Raw genomic sequence first — 14,843 nt, 5'->3', positions numbered from 1 at the left:
TGCTGCCCTGGCTAGTGCTGAGTGCCACACCACATGGGTAGGGACACTCCTTGGCAAAGCCTTCTTGTGAGCTCCTTGACTGCATGTGGAATTCCTTCCCCAGCACCTATACTGCTGGATCTATGTGGCATAAAGAACAAGAGTAAATTGAAAATATTCCTCATATCTTATCTTCATATCTCCTTATCCTGGGTTCACACCATTGAAATGGTGTGGAAAGACCATCTAAATTTCAAATATGGGATGAAGACCAATGGATTTCAGTTCAGAGGACTGTAACACTTTAACAAATCGAGCCATGTTCTTACTTATAACAATTTCTTCAAGAAAAAAATGAGAAATTTTGCCACAATGGAGAAGAGCAGATAATCATGAGGAAAAAAAATAATCTAAGAACAAGCAGATTATACAATGGCTGTATATAAAGCCACGGAGAGTGAATGGACATCAGGCTGAATGCTAAAGAAACATGAATCAGAGGGGAAAAGTGTAAAAGTCAGAAACATCAGAAGAAAAAATAATAAATTAATGAGAAGATAGGTAAGATATAAATCAAAAAGTTCTAATCTTCATAAACTATAAGTATAAAGTAAAAGGAAAGAAAATAATAAAAACTTTACAAAGCAGGAGGAAACTATAAATTCACAGATTGAAAGAGAATAGTCAGTATTAACAAAAGCATAGTAATCACAACACACAACTTGGTGAAAAATTTTAATTGCAAGAGTAAAGAGAAAAATCTTAAACACCACATAATCAGAATATATAACATTCGTTTTGCCCACCACCATGTCACCAGTAAGTGCCCAATAAATATAATATTTGTCAAATGAATGTATGAATGAATAAAGTTACATTCAGGAGGGCACTGTGCCTGATGCAAATCACACTAAATTCCATATACGGAGGTTGGAGAATGGTTTTGACCCTGTAATTATAAAACCAGGTAAATATTACTTGAGGAGAAAGGGCATCAGAAATCAAAGACATGATAAACTCAGAACATACTAGCCAAAGAAACTTCCTGAGGGAAAAAGGTAAAAAATTAAAGTGCTTTCTGAAAAATAAGTTACAAAAAGAGATACAACAGCACAGGAAGAGAAAAATCAAGAGTGACGACGTGATAAAGCCTTAGGATGAAAGATGTTATGATTAAACAAGCTAAGAATTGAATTAAGCACATCCATTGAAATAAAATGGTTGTACACCAGAGTACAGTTATAAAGGACAAAAAATAGCAAGTAATTGGGAACAAATTATCCATATCAATATTAATTTTGAAGTAAAATTAGGAAGAACACAGTTATGTTGCAATGAAAGCCTGGTTATTTGTCCCCATTCATGGCTCTCTTGTCTCCTTTAATCTGGAAACTGTGTTTTTCCTCGTCTTTAATAACCTGGACATGTTTGAAGAATACAGGCCAGTTCCTATATAGACTATACCTCCGTTCAGGTTTATCTAGTTTCCCCATGATTAGGTTCAGGCTATGCATTTCTGATAGGGATACCACAAAAGGGATGTGTGCCAGTGCATCCCACAGGGGGACACATTTCTTCCATTTCTGTCAGGTTCACTTTGACCACGTTGGTGAAGACGCCGGCTGTCAGATTTCTCCACAGTAAAGTTATTAATGTTTGTAATAATTAATAAGTGTTTTGTGTGGTCAATGCTTTGAAGCTGTATAAATATGCTGTTCCTCATCTACATTTTACCCACCAGTTTTAACGTTTGTTAAGAATGCCTCCCTGGATGAATTATTCTGCAGGAAGCATGAAGGATCAGAGAGAAAGGCCAATTACCCAGCTTGGCCCTGGGTACACCAGGTGCCACTCCAGGGCTGACCAGACTGAGGAGCGGAAGTGGAGGGAGGAGAAAGGAGAAAAGATGGGCCTAATGTGACTGTGTGTTGGTTTTATAATAAACATATAAATAATTGTTCAGTAGTTTGTGATCTCTTGGGTACGTTCCTTCCAGGACCTGCTGCGTTCTATAGTAGAGACAGAAATTCACACATCGTCAAGGAGAACAGAGCTGCTTCTGACCGTGGAAATAAAATAACAAGGTTAAGTAAACACAAACAGGGGTAATAGTGACTGAGAAGAGGAAACTTGTGAGAATTCTTATCTAAGGATCTCTGTTTTCAATAGAAGTGACATTTATTTGCAGAACACGAGACGGAGGAAGTATAGGAATTTAATCCTGGAAAAGATGGGCATTGCGGGCTGGACGGGTGCTGAGGTCCAGGGGCTTGTGAAGTGGGCCCTGGGGTGGAGATGTGCCGGCACTGTGGTAGGAAAAGGGTGGGCAGAGGGAGGTGCCGAGCTGTGGCCCAGTCACGAGAAAGGCCCCAGCCACCCACGGGGCTCTGGGCTGGATGCTTGCGGGTTAGAGCATCCCGGACAGGAGTGAGGGCCCAGGCCTTTATCCATCCTCTGACCTGTCACCGAGGTAGGCTGTGTCTGGGACGTGGTGTGACCCCACGGTGGCAGTCTTCTTCACTGGAGGATAATCACCTGCTTGGGAACACAGCCCCAAGCTCCCAGCTGCCCACACTCCAGGTTGGAGACGCGGTGGGTGCTTAGCCCTGGAGGGGGTGGGAAGGATCTGGGGATACACGTGAGAGCACAGCACAAGAACACAGCCCTCCTGAAATCCAAGTGGATCTGCAGACACAGGGGAGGACCTGCCTCAGGAGCGCTGTGCACGCAAACCCACTGGAAAGGATCCTATTTGCCGTGTATCTATCAGCTTCCGCCCTGTTTGAGTTCTAGACTTCTCCTAAGGGTGACATATAACAAAAGCAAAATTTTACTTTCAACACATTTACAAAGTGCTGGCACCTAAATTTGCTATGTTTGTTTTAAATTAATTTACCTGTGGCAAGGAGGGAAAGATTTGAATAGAAAAATCACACATGAGAATCTTTTTTAATAGAGGAACGTGCCAAGAGGAAAACTGGAGCCAGGAAAGGAGAATACTTACAATCTTCCTGTCGATTGGCTTGAGGGGGTAAAATGTCATCTTCCTGCATAATAAATAAATAAAATTTCAATATTTAAAGCCTCATCACAAAGATCTGTCACTGAGAAACATTAGTTTCTGTGCTGCCTACAGGGCAATCTTTTGCCATCAAGGACTGTTGACTATTAAATGCTTAGATGAATTAAATAAGTGCTTATGAAGTCTACAATTTCTAATCAGAAAATGAGACAAAGATCAAAATGACATTTTGAAAAACGCTTTTATGCCTTCTCTTTAGAAATCTTCAGGCATCTCTGTTGAAATTAAATACTGCAGCAATGCTTAAACTCCTGGTCATTCTTTCTCACTGCATTACATTTTGGAGAGGAGAATAGCTTTTAATACATTTTAAGGTGTCTATACAGACAAAACAAACTGCACGTTTAGTGTGTTTAGTGAACTTTGGCCAATGTCTAATTCAGCAGTTCTCAAATTTCATGCTCTTCTGACCTCTTTGCACTTTATTAAAAATCATTAGACCCCAAAGAGCTTTTGTTTTGTTATGTGAATTTTATCTATTACTGTTTAATGTATTAGAAACAGAAACAGAAATATTTTCAAAATATTCATTTATAACTTACTGAAAAATAAAAATAATAAAATTATTACATAGTACCATAATAAGCATATTTTTAAAGAAAAATATGCACATTTTCAAAAAGAAAAGAATATACTTCCAGCCCTCCTTATTTGTATCTGTGGTCTCTGCATCCATGGATTCTGACAGTCACAGATAGAAACCATTCAGGAAAAAAAACAAAAAATTCCAGAATGTTCTAAAAAGCAAACCTCAAATTTGCCACAGGCTGGTAAGTATTTACAAAGCATTTACATTGAATTAGGTATTATAAGTAGTCTGGAGATGATTTAAAGTACCTAGAAGGATGCAAATACTACAGCCTTTTATATAAGGGACTTGAGCATCTCGGGATTTTGGTGTATGGGGCAGGGGCGTCCTGAAACCAGTCCCCTCAGATACCAAGGGATGGCTGTATAATGAGAACAGCAGCATTGCTTTACATTTTTGCAATTTCCTTAAATGCCTGCCTTAAGAAAGTCAGCTGTATTCTCATATGAGCTTCTGCATTCAATCATCTGCCATATGGTGTTCTGGTTGAGACATATGAGGAAAATGTAGCCTTGTACAGATATATATTGGAAAAGGGAGAATTTTTTAATTAAACTTTTTATTTTGAGATAATTGTGAAATCACACACAGATGTTACAAATAATAGGAGAGATCTTGTGTACCCTTTACTTAGTTTCTCCAGTGGTGACTTCTTGGGAAACAATAGGACAATGTCAGAGCCAGGATATGAACTTTAACATGGTCAAGATCCAGACCCTTCTGTTACCCAAATATCCCTCATGTTGCCCTTTTACAACTATACCCACGTCCCTCCTTAACTCCTGGCACAATTAATCTCTCTCCCTTTCTATCATATGTCATCTTAAGAATATTATATAAATGAAATGCAACCTTTGGGACTGGCTATTTTCATGCAGCATAATTTGCTGGAGATTCATGCAGATTGTTGTGTGTATCAATAGTTTATTCCTTCTACTGGTGAGTAATTGTTGTATGGATGATATATGGGTATAATACAAATTGATATTATATACAAATATAATATCAATTTGCTTTAAAAGACATCTGGATTGTTTCTAGTTTGGGGCTATTATGAATAAAACTTCCAGAAACATTAGTGTATAAATTTGTCAACACAAGTTTTCATTTCTCTGAGATTAATGAGTCGTATGGTAGGAGCATGTTTCATTTTTTAGAAACCACCAAATTCTTTTCCAGATGGGGCTGTACCATTTTGCATTCCCAATGGCAGTGTATGAGTAACCCAGTTTCTGTTCATCCTCATAAGCATTTGCTTTTGTCACTATTTTTTATTTTAGCTATGCTAAGAGGTCATAGGAATATCTTATTCTGGTTTTAATTTGGATTTTCCTAATGGCTAATGATGCGTATTTGCCATCTCTACATCCTTTTCATTGAAATATCTGTTCAAGCGTTTTGTCTATTTTCTAATTGGACTGTTTCATTTTTTACTGTTGAGTTTAGATAGTTATTTATATATTCTAGATACTAGCCGTCTGTTGGATATGCAATTTGAAAATATCTTCTCCCGTTCTGTAAATTGTTCTTTCATATTCTAAACAGGGTCTTTGGCAGAGTAAAAGTTTTTAATTTTAATGAAATCTAAATTTTCAATTTTCCTTTTATGGATCATGCTTTGGTGTTAAGTCTAAGAACTCTTGTCTAGTATAAGACTTTCTTGTCTTGAAGACTTTCTACCATATTTTTTCCTGATAGTGTATAGTTTTACATTTTACACAAGTCTGTGATTCATTTTGAGTTAATTTTTAATATAATAGTTTTATACAATAATAGTTTTTGTGTAATTTTGTGTGTGATTCAGGTTAAGGTACATTTTTTTTCTTTTTTTTTGCCTATGGATGTCCAAATATTCCAGCACCTTTGTTAAAAAAACTAACTTATCTCCATTGGACCTTTGCATCTTTGTCAGACTTGGTTCAGTATATTTCTTGGGTCTATTTCTGGCTTCTCTATTCTGTTTTATTTATCCTTGTATCTTTCCCTCCATCAGTAACATGCTGTCTTGGTTACTATGGATATATAATACCTCTTCAACTTAGGTAGACTGATTCCTTCCATTTTATTCTACTTTTCAAAATTATTTAGCTATTCTAGTTCCTTTGTCTTTCCTTATAAAATTCATGATAATATTGTCTCCACTAACAGAAATGATTGCTGATATCAGGATAGGAATTGTATTATACCTGTATATCAATTTTTGGTGGATCGACATTTTTACTAAATAAGTCATTGAATATATGATCGTAGAATGTCTCTCCATTTATTTAGATCTTTTCTATTCTTTCATCAGTGTTTGTAGTTTCCAGCATATAACTGGAGTACGTGTTCTGTTCGAATTACGCAGATTGCATGTTTTACCCAGTTATAAATGGTATTATGTTTTTAACCTCAGAGTCCAGGTGTTCACTGAAACTTTGTAGAAATGTTGATTTTGCATCTTGTGACCTTGCTGAACTCAGTTATTAGTTTTGGGAGTTATTTTGTAGCTTTCTTGGTATTTTCTGTGTAGACAATCATGTCATAAGCAAAGAGGGACAGTTTTGTTTCTTCCTTTCCATTCTGTATGACATTTTTCCTGCCTTATAACCCTGGGTAGAACTCCACTCTTGCTTCACTAGCCCCCTCGGCACCCAGCACAGTGGGGAGGGTGAGGGGAATCTTGTTCCTTCCTCATGAGGATGGAAGTCTCTTCTCCCCACTGAGACTTTGTTGGTCTGGGTGAGAGTGGAGCTGCAGCTTTGTCTGAGTGTTTGGCTGGAATACAGCTGTTATTGTCTAAAATTTTAGTCTTGCTAGGCTGCCCCTTTCCCTGCCCTTTGACTAAAAACAGCAGGCTTTGAGGGGAAGCTTTATTGTCTGTGCCAGTTGCAGGCTTGTCCTGCACCCAGAGGCAAAAAGAAAATCTAGGAATTCACCCTTGTGTCATTCCTTGGGCCCTCAGGTCTGGCTAGTCTCAACCTTTCAGAATATTCTTAGGTAAACCCTTAGAGTCTAGGGTTTTTATGGCTACTCAGCAGGAAGGAATAGGGAAAAATGTGTCTACTCCGTTTTCCCAGAAGGAGAAGTCTCAGAGTCAAGGATATTTTGAAAATACTCCCCTGAGAATTTTTTTTAAATTTTCTCATTGTTTAATCTATTTGGCAAATAACCTACTGATATTATTTTGTGTGAGTTAATGAGTATAATGAATGCCATTTATCTTCAGTACCTATTACAATACATTTCTAAACCAAAGCATTTCAGTTAATGCTCTCTAAAGACTAAAAATCCCTGAAATGTATTTCTTACATAAGTATTCTTCTGTGGACCATTAGATAAGAAAATGTTTGATAATTTGAATTTATTCAGCAGATCTATATATGATATTTACAGATAAAAAGCAGTTGGATTTAAAAATACATAATAATCAAAACAGGATTTGATCATTTGAGAGTTTTTGTAAATCAATAATAAGCTTCTGGATTAGTCTTTTAGTCACTATAACAAGGTATATCTGATTTGTTCAATGGCAATGCCATTGAATACTTGCAATATAAACCTGATGTTATCATGAAGCTACATCACCTTAAAAATCACTGTAATCATTGGTAATGTAACAATCTGTTCAACACAAATCTTATAGTAAAATTATAATTTGAGTGTGCATAAACAAATGCCTCGGTGCAAAATGGCATGTTAATGTCAATGAAAAGAGATCAATACTGAACCAGTTTCTCTGAAGAATATAAAGAGTTGCAGTAGTTTATATTATATGTGATTGCAAATTGAATTCTAATATATATCCTTCCAATAGCACTTTTAGTTTCATCCTGAAGTGACTAAATAGTGGGTATGTTATTACCCCAAATCTTTGAATTCTTCACCTTGTTTTTCACTTCTTATCCACATTACACATGACAAAGCAAATTTCTTTCCACAATTTTCTTCTTGGCCAGGTTTACCCAAGAGGGAAAAGGAATAATATAACACTCAATAGAAGCCACTGTTCCTACACTGTAATTATAAAAGTCTCTGTATTTATGTCGACATAAAGAGGGGAAACTGCAAGGTGGCCCAAAGAAACAATAAAAATAGAGTGTGGGACAGGGCAAAAGTTGCAGAAAAAAAAGAAAGGGGGTTAAGAGGTGAAATGAAAAGACAATTAGTGTCCCGGATGGGTAAGAGCAGAGGAGGGAGGTTCATAACAGCAAGGCTGGATCGGTATAGAACCAAGTCCCAGGGTAAACAGGGTGGAGAAGGAAACAGGAAAGAGAGAGTGGCCTGGAGGAAGAAAGGACTTGAATGCTGAGGGCAAAGCCCCACCTTCACCCACACCCAGAGTAACAGGCATGCAGCAAAGTGGGGTAACTCCCCTAGAATTTCACCTGAGAGTAAGGTCGCCAAAGGGGCAGTTACACACACAAACACTCCTCCTGGGAAAGCCAGCTTCCCCAGGCCAGTCTCCTGGGAGGAGGCCTGTGTTCCAGCTCAGATCGTGACCCCATCCCATGCAGAGAGAGAGGGCTTCCTTACCCCGAGGACCATGGACAAAATTCATCAGAATTCAGGTGGTTCATGAACCTGGTTGTGAAAAACATTACTTTTATTTTCACCAGTGTCAGAAAAGGATGACTAAGGAGGCTGAAATTTCCCGAAGGAGTTCCCACACCATCCCTGCCCCCAGAAACCCACCTTCACTGTCAGAGGAGACCACCTCCCCCAGCAGTAAGAGAAGCACACAATCAAAACTGCAGAAAATGAGAATAAAGTCCAGAAATTTCCACACTGGCAAGATTTTTTTTTCACCGTAACACAGACAAAATGAAAGTGGATTATTAAAAACAATAATAATCGCCAGTATGTTTCCCACACTGAAAAACAGCAGTAACACTGTGAGAACTAAGCAGGAAAATGTGGGAGTAGGAAGTGCAAACCTATATTCTATTCGTAGCTCAGAAGCCGAATTTCTAAGCCACCAAAGAACAGGCAGCCTGACAATGAATGTTGGAGGACTTTCCCATCCACAGCTACTGCACCAGACAGAGATGGGTGGAGACTTCTTCCACCCTGAGGTATGCAATCGAGGCCTGGGAGGAGTGCATGTAGATTCATTATATGTAGATTTTCATGCCCTGAATTTTGTAGAGAAATTAGAACTCCTCCTATTTGTAGCTATCGGTTTCCTTCCTTATCAGTGGACAAGGCAATGAACAGGAGGTTGTAATATCTTGAAGTTGAGCAGAACGATGAATACATTCCATTATCTGGGACAGAATTAGGACTAATTAGTGAAGGCTGAAACAAAAGGACAGAGGGCAGAGGGCAGCAAGCTGAGACCCTGGTCTCTGCACTCCCAGGAGAGGTGTGCTTGTGCACAGCACCCCTGGGAGGCTGGGACACCTGCCCATGTGCTTTTCTATTTTGGAGTGTCAAGCCTGATAGAGGCCTGCTGAGAGATACTAGATCCTTTGGGCTCAGGTGCAAAGCTGTAGGAGGTTAAGTGGCCTCTGGTAGCAGAGGAAGTGATAGAAAGGGGGCGTGGCCCAGCAAGCTCATTTCTCATTTCAGGTAATTCACCAAATACCAGTTTTCACAGTCCATCCCCTGACCCCAGGGGCTGGTCACATATAGTAGTCCTTTCTTTAGAGCTACCAATGTACTGAACTTCCCTTGTCTAGAGTGGGAAAAGACTGGGTGATTTGCCTCGTCCATGTGTTTCCTGGATGAACCAAGAGGGTTCTGATTTGCATCCAGTGATGCATCAGTCCTGGGGGCTGGTGAGCAGGCTGGACCCAGGCCAGCTCTTGCTGAGCAACGGTCGCCCTGCAGTATCACCTGGTAGGCACGTGGCCCGAATGATGGAAGGCAGGTTGGAGGCGGTACTCTGATGAGCCCGGCCCTGCTGGGACGCTTCCCCAGTTCCTCTCCTTTGCCCTCAGGATTCTGTGATCCAGGCCCAGGCATCTGAGCCTCAGGTCACTCCACCGCACTCCACAATGACCCCAGTCAGCACTCCATTGCGTGGGGTCACGTAGGAGCTGAGGGCGGTGTCTCCATCTTGACCACTAGCTTTTCCCCCTACCCAGACGGCACGTGACTGAAGGTCGAATTTTCTTGCTAATGGAACAGGATTTCCCAAAGCACAAAGAATTCATGTAAGGATGAATAGCTTCCCAAATGGAGCTTGGGGACACCAGCTCTGTTCCAGGAGACCCTGTACCCTACTCTCATCCTTAGTTCTGCAGGCCCAAGAGCTCTGCTAGGGCAGAGGGGCCAGGAAGAGGGTCTGCTGGGCACCAGAGCTAGACTTCAGAGAGGCCCAAATCTCAGGAAATGAGGACCAGCTCTGACCCGAGAGTTCCTTTTCAGTCATTTAGGCCCAGCAGGAGCGTGGGCATCTTAGGACGGTGGGGAGGATGCCTGCTTGCCTGCAGGAAGGAGAGAGGTGCTGGCTAATCCCTAATGGGACTCCTCAGGGACTTGGGGGCTGATCCCCCTTTTCCTTTTCTTGCATCTCTCACAGCCCTTTGTTTTCCTCCACCTTATGGGAACTTGACCCTCGTAAGCACAGCTGGTGAGCCATACCTGTAAGATCTTGGCAGGGCCATGGTTCTATCAGAGTACCCAGCTTACTGGCCTACCTTTTCCCACCTGGGCTGCCTCTGGGTTAGCAGAACTCAGTGGGGGAGTACCTGTGTCCAGCTCAGGTACCTGCACTCTGGGACACACACTTTCCCTTGTTTACAGGCTCCAGCCCGGGCAGGCAGGCCAGGCTGAACTGACTGAGCTCTGGTGACCCCGGGCAGGTGTCCTGCTGTGGGCTCCGGCTCTCTTTGGCCTGCTTCATCATCTGTGCTGGTTCTGGCTCTTTCTTCCTGAGTAAACTCAAGAGCTGGGGTACTACTCCTTGAGGGAACTTGACAGACCTCTTGCCTTTCATCCCCCTTTTCCAACTCCTTTTTCCAGATGCTCGGGATGTCTAGACCTCAAGGCTCGCACAGATAACCTGCAGTCTCATCTCTCTGTGTCCCCCTTTCCCCAGCCTTCCAAGGGCAGTTCACTCAGGCATGTGAGAACTCCACAGCAAGACAGCAGACCAAGATGGCCACCAGTGACCCATCCATTCTCAGATAAAGTGACTCATGGACTGTGCCTCCATGGTGAACTTCCATGGCCCCAGGGGTGTCATCCCACACTCCTGGCATAACCCATACTCAGGACTGTGTTATCCACTCTACAATCAGCACCACTGTGTCCAAAAACTGTTCTGGGGAAACACTAAGGGCATCGTTTGGTGGAGCCTAGAATCTGCAGATTTCAGAACAGGTGCAGCAATCCATCTCCCTGTGGAGCGTTCCATGTAGTCCAGGAGAGGGCTAGAGGCATCATAGACCAGACTACATGATGGCAGACTAGACTACGCAGGCCAAGCACTCCACTCCACATAGGAAAAGCATGGGGTAAACGGATGAAATGAACATGTGGGTCTCGGGTATAGAGCACCCTGAGCTGAGATGTCATTAGTTTAAGAGCATTGGCATAGGTTGGATTCTCCCAGAAGCAGACCCTTTAGACAAAGATTTAAACCCAAGCAGTTGGGAAGCATATCACAGTGATTGAATGTCAGTAACATGGCCAGTGATTGAATGGAAGAGCTCCTAGCACCCTGTGCAGACACACCACACCTGTAACCAAAAAGTTGAGCCTCTTTGATCTGGGCTGTCTCCATGACCAGCTCTGACCAATCTGAAGGACAGAGCTGAGCTCACGCTTTAAGAGGCAGCTTCTGTTTTCATCCAGGGATGTGTCCAGCTGCCAAGTGAAGAAGGCCAGAGTAGACTACTCTATGACACGAGCTCAGGGGCTCCCACTATCCCAGATGAGAAAGCAGACTTGCAATTGAAGACGGGTTGAGTATCCCAGCCCCAGCTGAGCTCTCAGCTGAAGACAGCTGTGTGAGGGAGCCCGCTGGTCCCACGTGTCACAAAACAACTGCCAGCTGAGCCCAGCAAATACAGAGACATAAGGAACTGCTTAAAGCCACTACTTTGGGGATTGTTACATAACAGAAGTTAACTGATAGAGGAGGTAATGTCAAGAAGGACAACGAGGGGAGTGGGGAAGGGGGCCAGGAAAGAAAAACAAGCTAAAGAAAGTGTGTGGTGACAAATTGAAATGATAATTAGTAATCACAGCTCAGGTGTACAAAAATGGAGTCAGAAGGCCATTGAGGATTTGGTCTCAGACACATCCCAGAATCATTGAGAACTTGAATTTTCTCTGAACTATATCAAACTCACGGACACAACCAGCCACATTTAAAACATCTGCTAACAGCTGCCAACTGCAACCCTGTAGTTTCAAAGTTCCCCCCTTTCACACTATGTAGTCCTTCCAGACCATGACCCATCCTTGCTTAACAAGCACCCTGGCTTCTTGCCAGCCCCAATCCTAATTCTTTACTTTTTAAATTTTTTGTTGAAGTATAGTTGATTTACAATGTTGTGTTAGTTTCTGCTGTACAGCAAAGTGATTCAGTTACACATGTATATACATTCATTTTTTTAATATTCTTTTCCATTATAGTTTGTCACAGAATATTGAATATAGTTCCCTGTGCTCTACAGTAGGACCTTGTTGTTTATCCATCCTGTATATAATAGTTTGTATCTGTTAATCCCAAACTCCCACTCCATACCCTCCCCCTTGGCAACCACAAATCTCTTCTCTATGTCTGTGGGTTCGTTTCTGTTTCTTAGATAAGTTCATTTATGTCATATTTTAGATTCCATATATAAGTGATATAATATGGTAGTTATCGTTCTCTGTCTGACTTATCAATACTTCACTCTAGTTCCATCCATGCTGCTGCAAATGACATTAGTTCATTCTTTTTTATGGCTGAGTAATATTCCATGGTATACATGTACCACATCTTCATTCATCCATGGATGGAGAATTAGGTTGTTTCTGTGTCTTCCCTATTGTGAATAGTGCTGCTATGAACATAGGAGTGCATGTATCTTTTTAAATTATAGTTTTGTCAGGATATGTGTCCAGGAGTAGGATTGTCAGATCATATGGCAACTCTATTTTTAGTGTTTTTGAGGAACCTCCATACTGTTCTCCATAGTGGCTGCACCAACTTACATTCCTACCAGTAGTGTAGGAGAGTTCCCTTTTCTCCATGCCCTCTCCAGCATTTGTTATTTGTAAACTTTTTAATGATGGCCATTCTGACTGGTGTGAGAGTACCTCACTGTACTTTTGATTTTCATTTCTCTAATAATTAGTGATGTTGAGCATCTTCATATGTGCCTGTTGGCCATCTGTATGTCTTCTTTTGAGAAATGTCTATTTAGTTCTTCTACCTATTTTTCGATTGGGTTGTTTCTTTTTGTTGTTGTTGAGTTGTATGAGCAGTTTGTATATTTCAGAGATTAAGCCCTTGTCAGCCGCATCATTTGCAAATATTTTCTCCCATTCGGAAGGCTGTCTTTTTGTTTTGTTTATGTTTTCCTTTGCTGTGCAAAAGCTTATAAGTTTGATTAGATCCATTTGTTTATTTTTGCTTTTATTTCTCTTGCTTGGGAGACTGACCTAAGAAAACATTGGTATGATTTATGTCAGAGAATGTTTTGCCTATGTTCTCTTCTAGTTTTATGGTATCATGTCTTATGTTGAAGTCTTTAAGCCATTTTGAGTTTATTTTTTGGTATGGTGTGAGGGTGTGTTCTAACTTCATTGATTTACATGTCACTGTCCAACTTTCCCAATACCACTTGCTGAAAAGACAATCTTTTCTCCATTGTATATTCTTGCCTTCTTTGTCAAAGATTAATTGTCCATAGGTGTGTGGGTTTATTTCTGGGCTCTCTATTCTGTTCCACTGATCTATATGTCTGTTTTAATGCCAATACCACAATTTTTTTAACATAGTATCCACCATTTATTGAACATATACTCTGTGTCTAAGTTCAATCATTAAGACATTTAATCCCCACAGCAATCCTATGATGTAAGTAGTTATTTATGAAGTAAGAATTTTAATTATCCTCATTTTACATATGAGGAAACTGAGGCAGAGAGAGGTGAAATGGTCTGACTTCAGAGCCCATGTTCCTTACCACCACATGTACTATTATTTTTATTTTTTTATTATTGTTGCTTTACAATGTTGTGTTAGTTTCTGCTGTACAGCAAAGTGAATCAGCTATATGTATACATATATCTCCTCTTTTTTGGATTTCCTTCCCATTTAGGTCACCACAGAGCAATGAGTAGAGTTCCCTGTGCTATACTTTTGGTTCTCATTAGTTGTCTATTTTATACATAGTAGTGTATATATGTCAGTCCAGGCTGTTTTGATTACTGTAGCTTTGTAGTATTGTCTGACGTCTAGGAGGATTATGTCTCTTGGTTTGTTCTTTTTCCTTAGGATTGCTTTGGCAATTCTGGGTCTTTTATGGTTCCATATCCACTTTAGTATTATTTATTCTAGTTCTCTGAAAAATGTCATGGGTAATTTGATAGGGATCACATTAAATCTGTAAATTGCTTTGGGTTGTATGGCCATTTTAACTATATTAATTATTCCAATCCAAGAACATGGGATATCTTTCCATTTCTCTGAATCATCTTTGATTTCCTTTATTAATATTTTATAGTTCTCAGCATATAAGTCTTTCACCTCCTTGGTCAGGTTTATTCCTAAGTAATTTTTTTTGGTGTGATTCTAAATTTTTTTTAACATTCTTTTTCTATTTCATTGTTAGTGTAAAGAAATGCAACTAATTTCTGTATGTTAGTCTTGTATCCTTCTACCTTGCTGATGAATCCTTGACAATTTATGTAGCCTTGCACTCTTGCCTTTATAAGCCTCCTCTTATTTTGTAGTCCTGTGCAATGCAATTCAAGGGCCTCTTGAATCTGTGTCTCCTGGGCTGTGGTCCTAACAAACCCCCAATAAACACCTCTTTATTTCTGTCCGATCTCCATTTCTCAAGTTCTGGATAACACATGCACTGAGGTGCATGTTCCTGACCCAGCAGCTGAGGCTGCACCTTGCTGGAGACCTCAGGCAACAGTGTTCAGCATCCCTCAGCATTATCCCATTTGCAGCAACTGAGAGCTGGAGTCACTTTTCCACCAACTCCCATTGGTTACTGGTTGGAGGTGCTACTTGTAGATTGCCTCTCTCAGGCATGGACC

The sequence above is a fragment of the Mesoplodon mirus genome, assembly GCF_964341445.2.
Source record: "Mesoplodon mirus genome assembly, chromosome: 9".
NCBI lineage: Eukaryota > Metazoa > Chordata > Mammalia > Artiodactyla > Ziphiidae > Mesoplodon > Mesoplodon mirus.
Note: the sequence above shows the minus strand (reverse complement) of the source record.